The sequence below is a fragment of the Saccopteryx leptura genome, chromosome 7 (assembly GCF_036850995.1).
Source record: "Saccopteryx leptura isolate mSacLep1 chromosome 7, mSacLep1_pri_phased_curated, whole genome shotgun sequence".
NCBI lineage: Eukaryota > Metazoa > Chordata > Mammalia > Chiroptera > Emballonuridae > Saccopteryx > Saccopteryx leptura.
Genome location: NC_089509.1, coordinates 72,060,830 through 72,073,947, shown reverse-complemented (window position 1 = coordinate 72,073,947; position 13,118 = coordinate 72,060,830). Strand labels below are relative to the sequence as shown.

General features: G+C 32.4%; 1 pseudogene; it reads right to left on the bottom strand.

Moving 5' to 3' along the window:
• The window catches only part of LOC136379011 (fibrous sheath-interacting protein 2-like), a 122,058-nt pseudogene extending 119,700 nt beyond the window's left edge, over positions 1-2,358 (bottom strand).
• Between the last annotated feature and the right edge of the window lie 10,760 nt (positions 2,359-13,118).

Below are 13,118 nucleotides of genomic sequence, written 5' to 3'. Positions count from 1 at the left end.
CAAGTTATTGAACACTAGCTAAAGGCCCTTCTAAAAACATCAGTTTCAAGCCTGTTATGTTAATTCTTTTCTGCACAATAGTATTCACTGGTATTTTAAAATTAACTATCTCTGGAGTGCACTGATTAATAAAGAAGTTAATCAACTCAATGGGACAAAAGAACGGGCTTATTTTTTTTACCAAAGCTAACAATATAGAAAAGTTTAAGTAGAGCTGGGAAACAGAACAGATTTCCAGAATACATAGGGATTCAGCTGTCTAGATTTGTCCAAGAATTCATTCTGCTCAGGGAGATAAATCCAGAGCAATAGACTTCTCCTTTTTCCACCAGTTCTGAAAGATGAATGTAGGCCCTCAGAAATACATTTTCTGACCGTGGTAGCCTGTGTATAACATGTAGGAAACAGGATGGATAATTATATTAACAAAATGGTATTTCTCATAAATTAGGTATTTGTAGACATTTGATACTATTTAAGACCAATATGAATTGCAAATATAATAATATATATATATATTACTTTAAAAATCAGTTAAATATTTAGACATTTTCTTTTCCCTTTTTATTAGCAAGGCAGAGAGAGAGTCAGGAATAGTGACCTGCTACTGTATGTGCCCTGACTGGGGCATCGAATTGGCGATGTCTGTGCTCCAGGACTATGCTCCAACCGAGCCATCAGGCTAGGGCTTAATTTTTTTATTTTTTTACTGATTGATTTACAGAGAGACAGAGAAAGGGAGAGAGAGAGAGGAGGAGGAAGGAAAGCATTCATTTGTTGTTCCACTCAGTCATATATTCATTGGTTGATTCCTATTTGTGTCCTGACTGGGGGTAAAACCCACGATCTTGTTGTTTGGGGACAATACTCTTCATCAACTGAGCTAACGGGCCAGGACGTAGATATTGTTTTAAAGGTGTTTTTTTTTGTTTTGCTTTTTGTTTCAGTAAAGAACATAACCTTAGAAATTTGGCCATATGAGAACTTTAAATATCAAAGTTACTAAGAAATATTTTTATGACTCTTAGAATACATTAAGTTTATTTTAAATGTTTATTTATATTAAAACTACTACAGGGAAGCATACCATAGTATACATAATTATATAATAATAATACTACATTATAGAAGTGATGCATAATATAGTCTGTGAGGACACAGAAAATGATGCCAGTTTTCTCCCTAATCAGGTAGAATTCATTCAGAAAGAATTTGATAAGTTACCAGTTTATTGGTATCTCTTTCAAACCATATTATCTCTTTAACACAGCTGAACCAGTTAACACTGTGCTACTAGAGGAATAGAAGATGTGATTTTGACTCATATAATAACAGGTTGGCAAGCCCCAGAGGAAAAAAAATTATGTTATATCTAGAATCTATACCCTATATTTGTTGGTAACTTTCCAACAGCAGGTAACTCATCAATGGTCAGAAGAGAATAAGGAGAGAAAGTATAGCTGTCCCTGAACTGTCAGTACCAGTCAAAGACAAACAAAGAAACCCAAACTGATATTTCTTCTTCAGGCTACAGGTATTTTCTGTGAACTACCATGTTGTACACTAGGAAGACTATTGTAGGGCTATTAAAATGTTCTTATGGCATGATTAATTCCAGGGAATAAATTTATTTTGTATGGTCACTCTATGAATATATTTTTATAACAACGATGATCATAAGATCATCACCTTATTAATTCTGTTTGCATTTGGGACAAAATAAATATTACATACCTCAACTTTTGTAGGACTCAAATAAGATTGTAAAGATCTGGGAAAATTTCTTGTGGGTGAAGTTTGACCTGAAATAATTGAATCTTGAGCTGAGATGTATGTAGACCCTAGAAAAAGAAGAGATACCTTTAAATATGATAAGATAATGTTACTGGAACAAGGGTGAATATTAATAAATAAAATTGGTCCAGTGTTCTCCCTGCTGAGCTACCACAATCACTGGATTACCACAATGGGGGATTTACTTGAGTTATGGAAATATACAAATGGATTATATCAGTGGTCCCCAACCTTTTTTGGGCCACGGACTGGTTTAATGTCAGAAAATATTTTCACAGACTGACCTTTAGGGACAGTAATGTATTATGTGACCGAGACAAGCATCAAGAATGAGTCTTAGATGGATGTAACAGAGGGAATCTGGTCATTTTTAAAAAAATAAAATATCATTAAGACTTAAATATAAATAAAACGGAAATAATGTAAATTATTTATTCTTTCTCTGCGGACCAGTACCAAATGGCCCATGGACCGGTACCGGTCCGCGGCTGGGGGGTTGGAGACCACTGGATTATACGACCTTTTTGAGTGTTCACTGTCTATAAATTTCCAGTGATTCACCATCAGTTCCAAGGAAAAGTCTGTAATCCTTAACCTCTGATCCTAATTTTTTAAATATTATGACCAGCTTAATAACTGTAACTAACCACAGACCATGGCCAGGAAAACTTTTCATTCAGTCTGCAATAGAAAACCACTAACTACTTGAATAATCAAAGCTGTCTTTTTAGGAAGAATACTTTTACAGAAAATGTATGGTGGATTAAAAAGAGGAGAAAGATATGGGAACAAGGGGACAAAAATAGCAAAGAATGGAAGAAACAAGGGCAGGAGCATTGGGAATGGAAAAGAATCGAGGGCAAGGGAAATTAGGAAAGTGAATTAGACAGAAAGTGGCAACTATGGGATGCAAAGTACAAGAAGAGTTAAAGATAATTCATGTTTTGTTCCTAGATGAAAACTGTAGGATTAGGAAGATGATGAATAAGATTTTGTATTGAATTTGTGATGATTATTAGTCACTAGATGGAGATGTCTGATATTTTCTGTGTGTATATTTAGGATATGAATATGAAAGAGCTTTTTAGTAACTTCCAGAAATCTAACAAGGCACATAAAAAGTCAATGTACATTTCCAGTCAAAGGGATATGGGAAATAGGAGGTATTGTCTGGGGGAAGTTGATGGTACTTATGTCCATAAGGACCTTCCCCAGGGCAGATTTCTGTACTGGAACCTATAAAACCATAATATGTCAATAACTTACTCTATCGCTATAAACAGCCAGAGCAGGGTCCCTAACTTCCACACTTTGCAAATTTCAAAAGCCATATTTATCAAGCAATTACTCAACTATTTGGGCTAATTATAATATCTATAATCATAAATAATTTAATACCATGCCTTATTTTCTAAAATAACTATAATTTTTATAACTAGGTTAAACTTGAAAAACTATTATGAAACCATAATTATATTCTTAACAAATAATAAAAAATTATATTTTTAATTTTCTTACTTTTATCATGGCAAATACTTGATTTTTGAGTTATCAATTCATCTTTCTATATGGAACAACATTAAAGAGAAAAAACATTCATTAGTAACTATATTTCTGAAAAAAGATTTTGCCTTCTACAAACTAAATGCAGATTTCCCTGATCCCTTTATCCTCTAACTCTGTCGTGAAAATTATCTCAGGGACAATATCTTACCAGCCTCCTAGGATGCCTTTCACAGGGATCTCAAATTTAACTATTTTGGAATTGAGTTTATTATGTAGCAATGTACAAACTTGTTCCTCTTCCAATATTCCACATGTTGTTTAAATTAAGCCTGAAGTTAATTTAATGGTTGGTTCTAAAAGTTTAGAGTCAGAGAAAGTTTGTTTCAGAGAAAGACAATCCAATCCATTCCAATCTAATCTAATGCTTAATATATACACTGCTTAGAATCAAAATAATATTTATCAACCCAGAATCTCATTTTACGGTATCTCTCTGGCCCACTAGAAAATGAGTACTTACGTGATTGTCTCATTCATCTTTGTATCTTATGTCACCCAACTTCCTCATTTTCCTTCCCCTCTGGCTTAGCACAAGACTTGATCAGCAGTAGATGCTCAATAAATATTAGCTATTATTATCATTATAATTGCTAAATGTTCATTCAGATTAGTTTCTGCTAAATTATAAAATGAGTATAGCACAAAGGTAACTCAACCCTTTCAGAAAAAGGGTTCAATTCTCATGAATAGAACCTAATATTCCTAACCAATCAGTACCATGCTAATAGTAAAAGAGAGAGCTTATAGAAGTGAAAGTTATGAGATAAAATAATAATCAGCATACCAAAGTTGTGATATAATTTTATACCTTTTTTTTCAGTGCCATTGAGTTTTGTAGTTGACTGAAAAACTGGATTCACTGATTTTTTGACAACATTTTTTGAATTACTTTGAGATTGATCAATAATATTTGTTGCAGGTTCTAAAAGCAAAAGAAGCAAACACTGCAGTTTCATTAAAAAATTATTGTGCTTAAGTTGAATAGTATTATCAATTTTAAAGAGTCTATAATTGTGAAACCACCACTGCAATTAAAATAACATTTCCAGCATTCTCAAACGTTTTTTTCATCCACCTCTGTAATCCATCCATCTTTCTCCTTCCATCCATTGACAATACTGCTGTGTATCTCTCACACAAGATTATCTTGAATTTTGTATGAATGGAATCATATAGTGTGTACTCTTTTTTATTTTTATTTCTTGCTTGGCTCCTTTTATTCAACATAATGTCACATGTAATGATAATTTGTTCCTTCTTTTTTCTAAGAAGATTTCTACTGTATGGATATGTCACAATTTTTTTTGTTGTTGTTGTTACAGAGACAGAGAGAGGGACAGTTAGGGACAGACAGGCAGGAAGAGAGAGAGATGAAAAGCATCAATTCTTTATTGTGGCAACTTAGTTGTTCATTGACTGCTTTCTCATATGTGCCTTGACTGTAGGGCTAAAGCAGACCGAGTGATCCCTTATTTAAGCCAGTGACCTTGGGCTCAAGCTGGTGAGCCTTGCTCAAACAAGATGAACGCATGCTCAAGCCGGCAACCTCAGGGTTTCAAATCTGGGTCCTCCATATCCCAGTCCAACGCTCCGTCCACTGCACCACTGCCTGGTCATGCTATGTCACAATTTTTTAGCTACATCTTGTTGTTTGGGTTGTTTACAATTCTGACTTGTTTTAAGTAAACCTTTAAGAAATTTCATGCATAAGTCTTCCTGTGGATGTATTTTTTTCATTTCTATTGGGTAAATACTTAGAATTGGGATGACTAGGTCATATGGTAGTATGTGTTTAACTTTTAAGAAATGCTTAACTGTTTTCCAAAGTATTTTTACCATTTTATATACTACTTACTTATCAGTTTATCAGCCTTTCAATTCTTATACAACTTATCAAACCTTAGTAATCAGAAGAAAGAAAATAGTAAAGATAAAAGTGAAAATTAAAGTAACAGAAAAACAAAAAAGAAAACAAAACTAACAGTTTACTCTGAGAAGTTCTAAAGGGATAAACCAGGTTGATCAGAAAAAGAGAAGACACAAATTTCTAGTGTCAGGAAAATTAGAGATAAAAGCACAACAGTTTATAGAAAATACTAAAAATAAGAATAAAAGAATACTATAAAAATGTATGGCAATAATTAAAAAATTTTATACGCAAGGAACAAATTCCTAAAACACAAACTATCAAATTTTATTCATGAATAAAGAGATATTGTAAATAACTTCATATGTATTAAAGAAATTAAGTATGTAGTTAGAACATTTCATCAAAGAAAACTCCGAGCTCAAGTGACTTCACTTCTGAACTGTACTAAATGGCTAAGAAGAAATTACATGAATTCTGCACAAACTCTTTCGAAAAACTGAGAAGTTAGTACTTCTCCCAAATCATACTTTCATACCAAGATCACTGCAATGCCACAATCATTACAAGTTATTATAAGAAAAGAAAACCTCAGTCAATATTCCCCATAAGCAAAGAAACAAAAATTATACATAAAATAAGCTGAAATAACAATACATAATAAAGATAATATGTAATAGATAAGTGATGTTTATCCTAAGAATGCTGAGTTGGTTTAACCTTCAAAAAGAAGTAAAAAAAAAAAGGTCAAAATAATTTACCACATTAAGTGAAAAAAGAAGATAATTTAGATCATTATCTCAAAATTACAGAAAAAATATAAAATTAAACACCCTTTCATGATAAAACCTTTTAGTGAAATGAGAATATGAAGATTTGTCCTTTTCCTGATAAAATTTATCTTTAAGGGTCTAGAGATAGTATTATAATTTATATCTATTCTATTTCCTTATGTTTTGGAATAAGATTGGGATGTACATAATCACTATTTTCTTTCAAACTATCCTGGAGGTCTTGGCCAGCAAAAAAAACAATGGAGGGTGAACCCCAATAAAATCTCAGCAAACTATGTTGATTAGGGAGCTGGTTCTAAAATTTCTATGAAAATACAAAGGCCCTAGAAAAGTAAATCAATCCTGAGGAATAACAAATGTTGGAAAACTCAAAACTGCCAAATTTCAGGGTTATAAACCTACAGCAATTAAGAGAATCTGTATTCACATTTAGACAAATTGATTAATAAAACAGAAGAGAGTTTTAAGAAATAGGTCCATATATATAGCATCACTTTATCTTTTCAAAGATGCCAATAAAACTCAATAGTGTTGAAACAACTGAAGGTGTACAACATAAGCTTGGATAATCCTGTCCTCCCAGATAACAAAGAAGCTATCAAAAATAACTCAGGTTATGTCACAAAGGACTCAAAGAGCTTTACTGAACAGGTTCCCTGGGCCAGAACTGTCACAGTTTCAGCATTAATAAACACAATACCAGCCATGTATTGAAGGACAACAATTTAAATTTGTTAATTCATAATGACACACAAGAAACTAATTGCTCAATATTGGAGGATGCTACTGAACCATTCATTATATTAGCAACTGATAAATAATGGTAAAGTATTAAGCATCAGTCTGCTTTTCCTAAGTATTCTATGCCAGAATATAATTAAACAGTACATTGAGGGAAAGTTTCTTTTTATAGAAGTATTCCAGCTAATCTATGATGAAGGAATGATAGGATTAAGAATCCCAATTTTGCAGCCCCTAATTAATTCTTAGATCTAGGCTTTGAACATAAATGACTGTTAACATCACAAAGAGAAAGGTAATGAGATACTATATGCCTCCTGATGGAAAGACACACCATTTATGAATTAGTCTTGTTAAAAAAAAATTGAACCTAAAATCTAACTAGTTTTTATAGAAAATACAGAAGAAATAAGAAATAACATACATAACTTCCATATACATGCAATCAGCAAAAGTACAGTCTGTGAGGATCTCAACAGGACAAGCAACTGAGTTTATTCAACAAATACACTGTAATTTATAAAAACAGTGAGGGGTGGAGGGAGAGGGATGTATATAGCAAGAGAACCTATAGATTAAGAGTCTGAAAAGACAACAACTCTTGCAATGTGCATCAATGTATGATGGATTCAAACTATCATCAAAACATTTTTTGTGATATTTATGACATATATAGTGATGAAATATTTGATTATATTAAGAAATTATTAATTTGTGCAATGTGGAAATAGTACTGCAGTTATGTATTAAAATATAATCCTTATCTTTCATATAAGTCCTGACATATTGATAGATGGAATGGTATTATGTAAAGGATGTGCTTTGAAACAATATAGCAGCAGAGAAAGACTGGGTGCATAGACAAAACAAAATTTTCCATGAGTTATGTTGAAATTAAAGGATAAGCACATAAGGGTTCTCTCTCTCTCTCTCTCTCTCTTTTAATGTATGAAATGTTTATAATAAAAGCTAAAAGGAATCATTGACAAAACTAATATAAATATGAATAAATATAAATATAAAATGCATTTGATTTTAAATAACTAAATTGAAGGAGAATAGTCTATTATATGTATGAATAGTTACCATTTTGGTTGCCCTTTAATTCATGGTATTCCAGGTTTTGTTCTTTCCTCAGTCTATAGAACTTCCCAAAATGTTTCTTTTAGAACAGATTTTCTGGCACTGAATTATTTTAGTTTTGCCATATAAATAAGACAAAGATGAATATCTCTGTCATATCAAAAAGAACTAATGCAAATTGACTACAAATAAAAAGTACAACATATACAAACCATGAAGGAAAAGTATGTAAAATTTTATTGCATTAAGAACTTTTATATATCAAAAGACAAAGGGAATAGAAACACCACAGAAACTGGAAGCAATTTGCTGTATCATATATATGTATATAATAATGAGTGTCCAGTATGATTAAAATGATATTTTAAATCCATAACAAAAACAATGCGGTAGAAAAATGGACAAGATATTTGAAAAGGTAATTTCTCAGAAGAGGAAACAATGCCCAGAATTTCTATGCCTATGTATATAATGCCTATAGGGTCTCTTATCCAAGAACACTAGGAGTTATAAATGTAAAGGATGTTCAGTGAAAGGTTGTTCAAAGAACAGATAATTATACCAACAAAAAAAGGATGTATGAATTGTGGTATATTCAAATAGTGGGATAAGATTAGCAATAAAATGAAATGATAGGTAAAACTTCTGAAACGTAAAGCTGAGTATAAAAGCAAGTCACAATAGCATATCAATTACACTAAAATATCTTAAATAATAGTATCTATAATGCATATATGTGCATATTTAGTTTAAGGGTACACATTCATATCATAAATATATTTTTTAAATGATGATTATGATAATTAGCAGATTTGGATAGTAGGTTTCTTTGTTCAGGAATGAGGTCTGCTTAAGGAAAATTTGGCAAAGGATAAAAACACTAAAGTGGGGAAAAATGGAAACAAAGAAAACCACACCAAGATACATCATAAACTGCTTAAAACTACCCTCTGCCAAAACAAAATTTATAAAAATCCTAACAACCAGAGAAAAATGTCACGTTACTTATAGAGGATTAACAATTTCAATACTGTAGTTATTTCATTTGAACCATGGGGACACAAATGAAGTGGAACATTTTTTCTAAGATCTGGGGGGGGAAAACACCTGTCAACTTGCAATTTCATATCAAGGGAAAACAGTAATTTTCAGGAATGAAGATAAAATAAAGACATTCATAAATGAAGAAAAACTAAAATAATTCAGTGCCAGGAAATCTGTTCTATAAGAAACGTTTTGGGACATTCTATAGACTGAGGAAAGAACAAAACCTGGGATACCATAAATTAAAGGGCAACCAAAATGGTAACTATTCATACATATAATAGACTATTCTTCCTCAATTTAGTTATTTAAAATCAAATACATTACAGTGTCTAAGTGGAGGTTTGTTATATGCAGATAAAATATACAACTATACCAAATTTGAGAGAGATAAAGAGTCATATTACTAGTAAGGTTTCCACATTCCACTTAAAGAGGTAGAGTATTCGTGATTGATTGTAGAAAGCTAACAAAGTACGTTATCTAGAACAGTAATTTTTAAAAAGTCAGTACAAAAGGACATAGTAACAATAGCCATGGACTATTGGAAACCAAATTTTAAAAATACCAAGTAAAATAGCATAAAGTTATTTATGTCTACATGTAACACAACATATACAAGATCTGTATGCTAAAAACTAAAAATCATGTATGGAATAAACTAAGGACAACCTAAACAAGTAGAGATAATATATTTATGGATTGGAAGATACTATATGGTAAAGATTTCTTTTCTTCTCAGATTGATAGGTAGATTGATTTAATAATGTACTTCATTCAAAAAATCCTAGCATACTTTTTGTAGACAAGCTGATTATAAAATTTATATGGAAAAGACAAATTAATAAAAATAACCATAAAATTTTTGAAGAAAAAAAATAGTTGGTGGAACTATACTTGGTTTTAAGACAATTAAGTTACAGCAATCAAGACAGTGCAGTAATGACAAGGGCTAATCAATAAATCAGTAAATGAAAAGGCCAGTCACAGACACAGAGAAAATATCACATATCTGAAAAGACTTGCATTCAGAGTACATAAATAACTCTTAAAATTCAATGGTAAGAAAACTACCCAATTGAAAATGAGCAAAAAGCTTCAACAGATACTTTACTAAGCAAGATTTACAGAAGGCAAATAGCATATGAATTCAACATCACTATCCATCAGGGAGATGCAAAGGAAAACCAGAGATGACTACCACTATATCTATTAGAATGGTTAAAATCAAAGTTGTGGGTAACACCAATGCTTGCAATGATGTGTAGATAATGGATTTCTCTTGCATTACTGATGGGAATGCAAAATATTATAAAAACTGGGCAGTTATTTATAAACTTTAATATATCTTTGACCCAATAATTCCTTGTTCACACAACATACAGAATACAAATACTACTAACACTTCTATTTGTAATCACCAAAACTGGGAAACAACCCAAATTTTCTTCAGTTGGTGATTATATAAACAACTTTTGGTGCATACCTGCAATGGAATACTACTCAGCAATAAAAAAGAGAAAATCATTGACACACGCAATAACTTCAATGATTTCAAAGGCATTATGCTGACTAAAAGAAGCCATTATCAAAAGGCCAATACCTTATGATTCCTTTTATAAGACACGCCCCAAAGGGGAGGGAAGCCTATAATGAAGCAGAACATATCCGTGGTTACCTGGGTTATTAGTGGGAGGGAGGGAGGTGTGACTGCAAAAGGAAATCTTTAGAATGTTGGAACTGCTCTTATGTGATTGTGGTAAAGGTCACACAAATGCATACATATATTAAAACTCATGAAATTGTATGAAAAATTCCATTTCACTTTAGTGAAGCAAAATAAATACCTCAGGATATTTTTTTGAGACTGAAAAACTGCAGAGACTAGATCAGAAGCAGGGGCTATAGGGAACTTAAGGCTCTGAACTCTGAGAGTTGCTGTCTACAAACTGTGGGGCACATTGCCCAGAAGACTGTAAAAGCAATGACACTGGGCAGAGTCTGTTTCAGGGTTCAGTGATGAAATTGAAACCAAGAAGATTTGATTGTGGTGAATAGAAAAGAGGAGCACTTCTCATAATACATTATTGGTGATGTCACTGCTGTACACTTCTAAAATTCACACACACAAAAATGATTCCCATGTGACTTTTTTTAGAGTGGAGTGGATAGATAAATCCCCCCCCTTCCCAACATGTATCAATATATTTTCAGAATTCATCTTTTAATGGAATGTCTCCTAACTATGCTTAAAATTTACAGGTCTGTTCTTCACACAGTTGTCCCACAGAGACTGGTAACTTGGTGGGGCTGAAAACAATATATTCCATCTAGCATATTTTCCTTCCATCCTTGGAGACTTTCTGATATGAGCAAAACCAGTCTGGGCTGCACCAAACCCTAGAGTTTCAGGCAATCACCCTGTGTGAGATAACTGCTTTAGATACTGGGAATTGAGTTTTATTGTCTGCAATTCAGTAGATGTGGGGCTAGTGTTGTCATAATTGTGTGTTGTAAGAACTCTTTGGTGTTTCATACAAAAATCTTTGGAATTTAAAATGAGAGCCATAAAGTTTAGAGATGAATCAGCTCAACTTCAGTGGTTCTGAGTATGAAATACAGCATCAGCTAAAGCAACCCTGTCTCTTCCCAGGTTTCTGAGCTCCATGAAACTGACTGATCAAATTACATACTCAGGGAGGAAAGGTTTTGAGCTTTTCTTTTTCTTTAGAATTTTAACTGATAAGAACAAAGAAATTTAACTTTTATTCTTTAATTTTTCTTTGGAAATGTAGTAGTGGGAGGAAACAAATATTGTTCAATTTTGAGGAATCTAACACTTTTGGCAGTGTAATATTTGAAGGATTTTTATGCTCTCATTTGGCTTCCAGTGAGCTCTAACGGACAACATGAAGTAATACAGTGTCAGATAAATAATAAAGTGATATTTCAATAGGGTTCATGCTAGCTTTGCAGTTACTGTACTTAATTTATGACTCGCTTCCGAGTTCTAGAAAATAATTTTGAACATAAAAATTATTTTGTAATTTGTTAGGTTCCATGTACTGTTTATTTAATAGCAATAAACCCTTCATTTAATTTTTATAAAATGGTCATAGAATGTTAAATTCAAAACACTAAAACAGGAAGTGGAGACCAAATCATGAAAGTAATAGAAGCTGTATCATTGCTGGTAAGAATCACTGTAAATCAGTCATTTGATAACAGAACAGAAGATTTATCTGCATTTAAGCAAAAGAATTCATCTAAATGCAGTCTTTCCCCAAATTACTATTTAGCATTTCTTATCACACTATTTAATTACCATTAAATTCCTTCATTTGCTTTCTGGTAACAAACAGGATAAATTAACTTTATATCATCATAAATCTTCTTATTTTTCTTTTGAGAATGAGCTTAAAGAAATGTAATAAAATATTTATTTTGAGTAATGGTGATGTCTTATCCAAGGTTGACTATGTTTTCATGCCCAAGAGGAATTAAGCCATATGCTAAATTTTCATGCGGAACATTGGGGAGGTATTGGAGAAGATGGAGAGGTGTGAAATAGGAAGAAAGACAGTAACTCTCAAAGTACTTTCCCTTCAAGTTTAAATGACATATTTGGAGGGAGAGAATTTTCTTTTGGCAGAAAGGAAAAGCTACACTGCTCAACTGTAAAATGTAATTTCCTCTCTGTGGGGTTGCATGCTAACATAACTACTAGCTGGAGACCCACCAGCCCACAGTGACTATTGCACTTCTTAGATGTGCCCCACAACCTGGAATAAGCAACCATATACATATTCCTTTTTTATGATAGAGGTAATTATAGTTCTTTAACCATTTGGTAGGGCAAAGGATCCTTTACGCTACAGCATGTGTGCTCAATGGATTTTTTATCAGAAATGTAAACTGTGAGAGTGATCTGTCTTCCCACTGTAGTAGATTCACCTGATAGTCCCTTCTTCTCCCATTCTCTCTTGTGTCCCTCCAAAAGCTCTCTGCTTCATGGAAGATGACAACAGTACTAAAGAGGTATAATTTAATTTCATTTGTGAAACAAATATTCTTATTCTCTGTCACCTTCATAATATAAATTAATTTATATTCTACTTCTTCAAAAGAATGGGATTTGAGGTAACAAATGTTTAAATGTCGACTTGAAAGTCTTTTCCTATTAAATGAGAAAGTTAACAGTTAAAAAGAGACATATGTATATACTTACT